Source organism: Myotis brandtii, unplaced genomic scaffold, assembly GCF_000412655.1.
Source record: "Myotis brandtii unplaced genomic scaffold, ASM41265v1 scaffold397, whole genome shotgun sequence".
Taxonomy (NCBI): domain Eukaryota; kingdom Metazoa; phylum Chordata; class Mammalia; order Chiroptera; family Vespertilionidae; genus Myotis; species Myotis brandtii.
In genome coordinates this window covers 4087738-4097154 of record NW_005365229.1, presented here as the reverse complement: position 1 = coordinate 4097154, position 9417 = coordinate 4087738, and the positions used below count along the sequence as shown (strand labels likewise).

At 40.0% G+C, this 9417-nt stretch overlaps 1 pseudogene; it reads right to left on the bottom strand.

Moving 5' to 3' along the window:
* Positions 1-3481: 3481 nt before the first annotated feature.
* The window catches only part of LOC102254311, a 10123-nt pseudogene continuing 4187 nt past the window's right edge, over positions 3482-9417 (bottom strand).

The following is a 9417-nucleotide window of genomic DNA, read 5'->3' as shown; positions in this document are numbered from 1 at the left end:
AGGCACCTTAGCCATTTTTGAAGTGCAGTGGAGAACAGGCTCTAAAGTTGTGATCTATTTGCTACTTCACAGGTATAACCTGGCTAGTTTACTCACAATTTCCTTTTGTTGAGCATATTCCCCGAGTGATTTTCTTTTCTTTTTTCTTTTTTAGGAGTAAAAAGTTACCCTTTTGTTTGTACTGCCTCTTTCCACACGAGTACCCCTCTGGCCAAAGAGGATTATTACCAGATATTAGGAGTGCCCCGAAATGCCAGCCAGAAAGAGATCAAGAAAGCCTATTACCAGGTCTGTATGAAAGCCAGCTTTTAGAGACAAGATTGTAGAAGGAATGCTGTTGATTTAGTCTGATACTGATTAGTGCCATGTGTATACGCCCATACGAATAGGACACAGGCTGCTGATAGTATAGAACAGTGATGGCCAACCTTTTGAGCTCGGTGTGTCAGCATTTTGAAAAACCCTAACTTAACTCTGGTGCCGTGTCACATATAGAAATTTTTTGATATTTGCAACCATAGTAAAACAGATTTATATTTTTGATATTTATTTTATATATTTAAATGCCATTTAACAAAGAAAAATCAACCAAAAAAATGAGTTCGCATGTCACTTCTGACACGTGTGTCATAGGTTCGCCATCACTGGTATAGAATGATATGATAAAGATGGGCTTTGTTGGACTGTGTTTTTCAGTGCATGATACTGTACCCATTAATGCTTCAGAAAAGAGATTAAAAAAACTTTTTTTCACAGCTGTGTGTTGTTTTTTTTTAAATATGTTTTTATTTGATTTCAGAGAGGAAGGGAGTGGGAGATATAGAAACATCAATGATGAGAGAGAATTATTGATCAGCTGCCTTTAGCACACCCCACTCTGGGAATCGAGCCCACAACTCGGGCATGTGCCCTGACTGGGAATCGAACTGTGACCTCCTGGTTCATAGGTCGACACAGTCACCGAACCATGCTGGCCTGGCCACAGCTGGTTGTGTTTTTTTTCCTTTTCTTTAAAATAGCGGGTTTTGTACTTAAATTTATTCTGTAGTAGGCATGCTGGTTTAAGTTTTAGGTAGTCATTTTTTGCATTCAGATATAAGTTTATGGCCTTAGAATTATTTCTTCTCTTAACTCAGAAAGTGTGAAATTTCCATCATCCCATCCCAGAATGTATTAGGACCAATTTGTAAAGTGGCATGTGTATTATTTAGACCAGTGGTTCCCAGATTTTTTGCTCTGATCAAAAATTTACAATAAAAAATGGGGACACCAGTGTAGGAGTGCCAACTTTTATATTTTGTCTAATATCGATGTTAAAAATAACAAGTACAGCCCTAACCGGTTTGGCTTAGTGGATAGAGCATCGGCCTGCAGACTGAAGGGTCCCAGGTTCGATTCCGGTCAAGGGCATGTACCTTGGTTGCGGGCACATCCCCAGTCGGGGGCGTGGGGGGGGGCGGGGGGGGCAGCTGATCGATGTTTCTCTCTCATCGGTGTTTCTAGCTCTCTGACCCTCTCCCTTCCTCTCTGTAAAAAATCAATAAAACATATATATATAAAAAAAACAAGTACATTCTATTAATGTCGTTGGTAAGAGAAAGAGCATCTAAACACCATAAAAATAGGAAAGCCACAATATCAGAATAAAGAAGAGATCTTTAAATAAAATATGAATTGAATACAAAAATAAATTACCTTTATGAAAAATTTACTACAAGATTGTTTAAATTGAAAAAAAAAATTTTTTTGTGGGTGAGCAAAAACTTTTTCCAGGTCCAGTGTATGTGAACCAAGTACTGATCAAGACAGACCTAACAGGTTATGGCTTGGATTGCTACTTCCTTTTCTTAATTTTTTTTAAAAGTGTACAGTACACTGGTTTTTAATATATTTAGTTCTATAGTCACCATCACAATCAATTTTAGAACATTTTCAACAACTCAAAAAGAAACCCCAGCCCTATCCGGTTTGGCTCAGTGGATAGAACATCCGCCTGCAGACTGAAGGGTCCCAGGTTCGATTCCAGTCAAGAGCATGTACCTTGGTTTCGGGCACATCCCCATTAGGGGGTGTGCAGGAGGCAGTTGATCGATGTTTCTCTCTCATCGATGTTTCTAACTCTCTATCCTTCTCTCTTCCTCTCTGTAAAAAATCAATAAAATATATTTTAAAAAAAGAAGAAGAAAGAAACCCCATACCATTAGCACTTAGACCACATTCTTTCTCCTCTGCCCTTGCAGTTGTTAACCTTTCTATCTATGTATTTGCCTGGTTCAGACATTTCATAGAAATGAAATCATACAACATATAGCCTTTAATGACTGTTTTCTTTCACTTTAGCATATTTTCAAGGTTCATCCATGTTGTTGCATGTATAAGTACTTCATTCCTTTTTTTTTTTTTTGGATATATTTTTATTTCAGAGAGGAAGGGAGAGAGAGATAGAAACATCAATGATGAGAGAGAATCACCGTTTGGTTGCCTTCTGCACGCCTCCCACTGTGGACTGAGCCTGCAACCCGGGCATGTGCCCTTGACCGGAATTGAATCCGGGGCCCTTCAATTCACAGGCCAATGCTATATCTACTGAGCCAAACCAGCTAGGGCTCAGATCATTTAAAAAAATATTTTTAATGATTTCAGAGAGCAAGGGAGAAGGAGAGAGAGAGAGATAGAAACATCAACGAGAGAGAATCATTGATCTGCTGCCTCCTGCACATACCCCACTGAGGATCGAGCCCCCAACCCAGGCATGTGCCCTGACCAGGAATCAAACCAGTGACCCCTTGGTTCATAGGTCGACATTCAACCACTGAGCCATACCCGGCAAGGCTGGACTCAGATCTTGATAAATCCTAATGGCAAGAGACTTGGTGAGGTTATGACACACATCCAAGCCACACAGCTAATATGTGGTATACGTGAGACTAAAGTACAGATCTTTCTGACTATAAAAGGCCTCTCGGCTCCTTGTGCGAGTCTCATGTTTTAATAGATCTTGTCTTGGAGTTTGGGACCAGACAGTAGATAGACATATCTTGCCTTATAGCCTGGCCATGCTTGAGACCCACTCCCCCCCACCCCCACCCCCTTCAGTGCTTAGCTCACAGCCTCTGACATGCATCCATATGCTGGTGTGAGGACCAGCATCTCCAGAAAGCAGATTAAGCAGCCAGCTGCTGGCAGTGATGGAGCCAAACGGCCTACCCAAACACTGTCAGCTTTAGGATTCTGTTTCTGTGCACCTCCCGTCACATAAGGGACCTGTGGTAATCCAAACTTGGAAGGCCAGGAGTCCAGCAAACAGTGGTGAACACCTACAGAGCACACAGCACTACTCAGCACAGCCAGAAGGTAGGCTTCGTTTTAGAGCTGCTCAGCACACCTGTATGCTCAGGACAGCCAAGTGAGATTTAGGTTTTTTTAAAATTTAATTTAATTAAAAAAATTTTAAACTATGACATTTATTGCATGACTAATCATTGAAATCCTTAAGATGAACTGGATGCGGCCACTGCTGCCCTCTTGGGTTTAGGTGTCGTTCCTTCACGGAATCCATGCCTGAATCTACGGCACACAATTTTTAGGTGCCTCATGTGACCAGTTCCGGTAGTGTTTCGTCGTTTAGCCTGGGCACTCCAGTTATACTTCCTCTTGCATTGGCGGGGTAGCCACACTTGCCGTAGGTGGACTTCTACGGGTGGTAGGCTTCGAGCCACTGTGGCGGCACAGTGTGTGCGTCTTGTTGTGGCACTTGCTGAACGATGACGTCCCCTTCATCATCTTGCTTCTGCTGCTGAGACCAAAGAGCAAGAGTTAGTTTTGTTTTTAATATTTAAATGTATGTTTTGAATATATTCCTCTTATTCAGAATTCAAAAAGTACAAGGTAGTAAACATTGAAGTCTTTCTTTCTTTCTTTCTTTTTTTTTTTTGAAGTCTTTTTTTCCATTCATCCATATTCCTCCTGTAGCGGTGTTACCAGTTTATTGTATGTTCTTCCAAAAAATCTATTCATCCAGTTATTTTCCTCTCTTTTTTACATAGATGAAAGTGTACCAGATACACTATTTTGCATCTTTCACAAAGGTGCTCAAGTTCTAAATAATTAATTGTTATTTTTGGTAGAGATTTGTTGTAGTTGAAAAATGTGTACATACCTCAGATTTGAAGACATGGTTTATTTTGATGTCTTAAACCTTGTATTATTGCTATTTTTTATAAAGTTATAGAGAGACAACTACTATAAAGGAGACAAAATTGTGACAGGTATTTGGGATTCAGTTTTAGTAATCATTTTGTGTTCATAGTAATTTACCATTTCCTCCCATAGCTTGCCAAGAAATATCACCCAGACACAAATAAGGACGATCCCAAAGCCAAGGAGAAGTTTTCCCAGCTGGCAGAAGCGTATGAGGTAACTTGAACCACCGGTGTGTGCAGTCACTGTCATTCAGCTGCATGTATGCATCAGAGTGTGCTGCACAGGGCAACCTGATGTGTCCTAAGTTCCAGTATGAAGGCTTTGTCCCTGCACCAGCTCATCTTGTTAAAGAAAAAAGAGATTCCCAGGTCTCATGCTAGATCTAACTTGGAATCTCTTTAACAAAAAAACAAGGTCCAGTCTATATTAACAAAGCTTGGACTTGTAGCTGGATCTGGGAACACCTTGCTGGATGAATTCTGCACCTATTTGATCACCCCCTCCTACTTAGGGCATTGCTTTCTGGAGGGGATGGTGGATCCTGTAAAAGTAGAAGACCACCACTGCCCTGGAGGAATTTAAAGTGTAATCCGGGACAGAACATGAAACTACTAAACAATTCCGGAGTTCTTTAAACGTGGACTTCTTGCCCTGACCAGTGTTGCTAAGTGGTTAGAGCATTGGCCTGCGCACTGAAGGGTCTCAGGTTCAATTTCTGGTCAAAGGTACATACCTGGGTTGCAGGTTCAATCCCCAGGCCTAGTCGGGGTGCGTGCGGGAGGTAACCAATTGATGTGTCTCTCTTACATTGATGTTTCTCTCCCCGCTTCTACTTTCTCTGAAGAGCAATGGAGAAAATATCCTTAGGTGAGGAATAAATAAATAAATAAAATTTAAAAAGTGGGCCTTCTTCCCAGATTCTGACCATGCAAAGAGTTCAGAATATATAGGATATCAGAATATATAGGATATATCTGCACTCTGTGTATGTACATTGGCCCCCCAACCTTTTGAGAGTAAGTCACAGACTTTGTATCTCTCTATTCCCAAGTATTTCAGTATTTTCTAAGAATAAGAACATTCTTTCTCATAACTACAGTATTGTCAAAATCAGAACATTTAATGTTAATAGTGTCATTGTCTGTACTTGGTGTCTGTCCCTGGGTCTCCGGAGACCTGGGAGCACCTAACTACTTGCCTTTTGTGGAAGGTGCTGAGTGATGAAGTGAAGAGGAAGCAGTATGATGCCTACGGCTCCACTGGCTTTGATCCTGGGGCTGGTGGCTCTGGGCAGAGCTACTGGAAAGGAGGCCCCACCGTCGACCCAGAGGAGCTCTTCAGGAAGATCTTTGGGGAATTCTCATCATCTTCCTTTGGAGATTTCCAGAGTGTATTCAGTCAGCCTCAGGAGGTGAGCTCATTTTAAAGAACCATTCAAATTTTAGCTGCTAAGTGTGGTGTAAACAGATTTTATCAGTTTTTGTTTCTCAAAGAAAAGGCAAAGCAGCTTAAATGGAATGGTCTGGAGGCAGCCATTTTGATAAGAAATAATTCAAAAATTAAAAAATCATATAGGTAATGTATATTGTACATCTATTTTGACTTGAGTATTACTGTTGCTTAACCAGGCAGCACCTAAGGCTCTCAGAGTCCATTATTAGGCTATATTTTATCCAGGAGAGCTCAATCTAGTAGGAAGACATTCCCAGTCCTACTTCCATATTTATGTCCTGATAAGACATTCTCAGAATTGAAGAGAAAGGGGGAATGTTTATGACTTAAGTTATGATTGTGGATTATCTGAACTGTTTGTAAGGACTGTATACAAGTATTATTTGTGAACAATTTGTTGAAAAATGCGTTTTTACTTAAAACAAACATTACCTCTTTAAAATCCTAAGGAGTAGGGCATAAACAGTTAAGTCCCATCTATTCTTACTTGGCAGAGTACAGATAAGTAGAGCAGTTGCAAAGTAACTAGGGAGGGAAGAGATGAATAGGGAGAGCACAGAGGATTTTTAGGGCAGTGAAAATATTCTCTTTGATCTATAATGATGTATATGCTTGTCATTATGCATTTGTCTAGACCAGTGGTTCTCAAGCCGTGACCCTTTAATACAGTTCCTCATGTTGTGGTGACCCCCAACCATAAAATTATTTTCGTTGCTACTTCATAACTGTAATTTTGCTACTGTTATGAATCGTAATGTAAATATCTGATATGCAGGATGTATTTAGGCGACCTGTGTGAAAGGATCGTTCGACCCCCAAAGGGGTCGTGACCCACAGGTTGAGAACCGCTGGTCTAGACCCATATACTAGTAATATACAACACCAAGAGTGAACCCTAATGTAAACTGTGGGCTTTGGGTAATTATGATGTGTCAGTGTAGGTTTACCCTTGATTAAAAAGTGTACCACTCTGGTGAGTGATGATGATGGGAGAAATTGTACATGGGTGGGGGCAGGGTGTATGTGGGAAATTTCTGTACCTTCTTTTCAATTTTTGTTCTAAAAAGTTAAGTCTTTAAAAGTAAAGTAACTGCAAACTGCTGGCTAGTACCCTCCCATATTTTAAGAAAGATGACAGGCCATCCCTTGATTTCTCTAGTATATCATGGATTTGACATTCAATCAAGCTGCCAAGGGTGTCAACAAGGAGTTCACTGTGAACATCACCGATACCTGTGAGCGGTGCAATGGCAAGGGGAATGAGCCTGGCACCAAGGTGCAGCATTGCCACTACTGCGGTGGCTCCGGCATGGTAAGAGCAAGTTAGAGCTGCCCACCACCCCCGCCACCCTCAACCTCCCACCTACTCAGGGGACTCTGACGTCATGCCCATCCATACTTCCCACCATTCCTTTTTTCTCTGTTTGAATTTTTTTTTTGAGCAGTACCCAGGGCTTTGAGAATTCATAACTACATGGGACTGTTTTATCTAGAACCTTTTGTATTTTTCCAAGCATGCTCTGTCTTGGTCAGTAATACAGACAAAGCAAAGAAATTTAGCTTCTTTCTCTAAAAATATGCTTTGGGATATTTTTGTAATTTTTAAAAAAACATATTTTTATTGGTTTCAGAGAAGGGAGAGGGAGAGAGAGAAACATGCCTCCTGTACACCCCCCCAGGAGATCGAGCCTGCAACCAGGGCATATGCCCTGACTATGAATTGAACCGTAACTTCCTGGTTCATAGGTTGATGCTCAACCACTGAGCCATGCCAGCCAGGCTGATATTTGATAATTTGAAACCAAGTTGAGGTTGTTGGGAGACACTTTGCTTGAAGTGTAATCATTTTTATTTTTTTGTAACCTGTTGATGTAATTCAAGCTTATAGAACAGTATAAAGAACCACTCCTTTATTCCTTTTACTCAGCTTCACCAATTGTTAGCATTTTGTTCTACTTGCTTTGTCATTTTTGGTATGCTCATTTCCTCCCCCTTTCTCCCTGTGTATGTATTCTGCACACTTGCATGCATGTACACACATTTCCCCAAACATTTGAGAGTAAGTTGCAAACATTCTGTTTCTTTATTCCCGTATATTTCAGTGTGTGTTTTCTAAGAACAAGAACATTCTTTTGCATAACCACAGTACAGTTTTCAAAATAAAGAAATTTAATGTTGATACACTACCATTATCTGTACAGTACTTAGATTAATTCAACTGTCCTTACTATGTCCTCTTACTGTGTGTCCCCCCACCCCCTCCCCCGGTCCAGGATCCAAATGGGGACCTTGTATAGCACTTGCTTATCTTTCCTTTTGTCTCCTTTAATCTAGAACAGTTTCTCATCCTTTCTTTCTCTTTTATGACCTTGACATTTTTTTTTTAGGATTAGAAGACAGCTATTTTTAATAGAACTCCTCTCATTTTGGGTTCATACCTCAGAGATATAGTGCCTTTTTCAGTGGATCATATTAATGGTCATGAAGTGTCAGTTTGTCCCATTAGTGATAATGTTACATTTGATCACAATCAATTAGTTAAGGTAGTGTCTATGAGGTTTCTTCATATAAAGTTATTTTTTCCTTTGAAATTAGTAACAAAGTTGTCGTGAGCTTGCATTCCTCTGAGAGAGGGCGCTCTTGGAGAGGATGAATTCCTGTGGCTACAGTTGTGTGAGCCAAGTTACTTTCACTTGTTGCAGATATTTAGGTATGTTTTATGATTGCTTCCAGTTCCCTCTCACTTCTAAGGTCTTTTTTCTGAGTCCTTGAATTGCTGTGAATTTTTAAAAAACATTTTTGAAGTGAGCATTGAGGTAAGATAGTAAAGCTAAAGTGTATTTCTTTTAAAATGTAATATTTGAGACTGGGAAAAACATTTGCAACACATTTGCTAAAGGATTAATATTTCTAATACTGTATGTCAAGGTCTCCTTCAGAATAATGAGAAAAAGACCAACAGCTCATTGGAAAAACTGATCAAAATGAACTGAAGAGGAAATGCAAGTGACCAGTAAACATTTCTCACTAGCAGTCAAGGAAATGCAAGTGGAAATAAGAATATACCTTTGATTCATCCTCCAAATTGGCATACATTTCAAAGATTGGTACAGTCCATGCTGACAAGCCTGTGGGACATAAGCATTCACGTGCCCTGATGGTGGAAGTAGAAACCAATCTGGCTTTTGGTAATGGAAGCTGCACATGCAGAGGCTGTCCCTTGCAGCCTGTGCATAATAGTAAAGGCCTGGACAACCTCAGTGACCGTCACGAGTGAGTTGTCTGGAAAATCATGGTGCATCCATATAATGGAAAACTACAGTGATGGAAAATGCTTGCCTAGGATATTAAATTGTAAAAACAAAACAAAAGCTGCGGATCCGTATACATAGTATACTACTTTGGCTTAACTGACAACTTGGAATGCATTTAGATGACTTGAAATATGTGCCTTCAGGGAAGGTACCTGGAATAATTAGGGCTCAGGAATGAGGGGAGACACTTAACTTTTAACTGCACCTCCATTTTCTACTTTATAATTTTGTACCATGCATATATACTAGCTTTTCAAATAAGTGTAATATGCAAAGTTTTAAATATAGTAATTATTTGTCCCAGTGATTTCTCCTTTGGGAATCTGTGTTATAAAAAATAAAGATATTGCCCTAGCTGGTTTGGCTCAGTAGATAGAGCAGGGGTCCTCAAACTTTTCTTTTTTTTTTAATATATATTTTATTGATTTTTTACAGAGAGGAAGGGAGA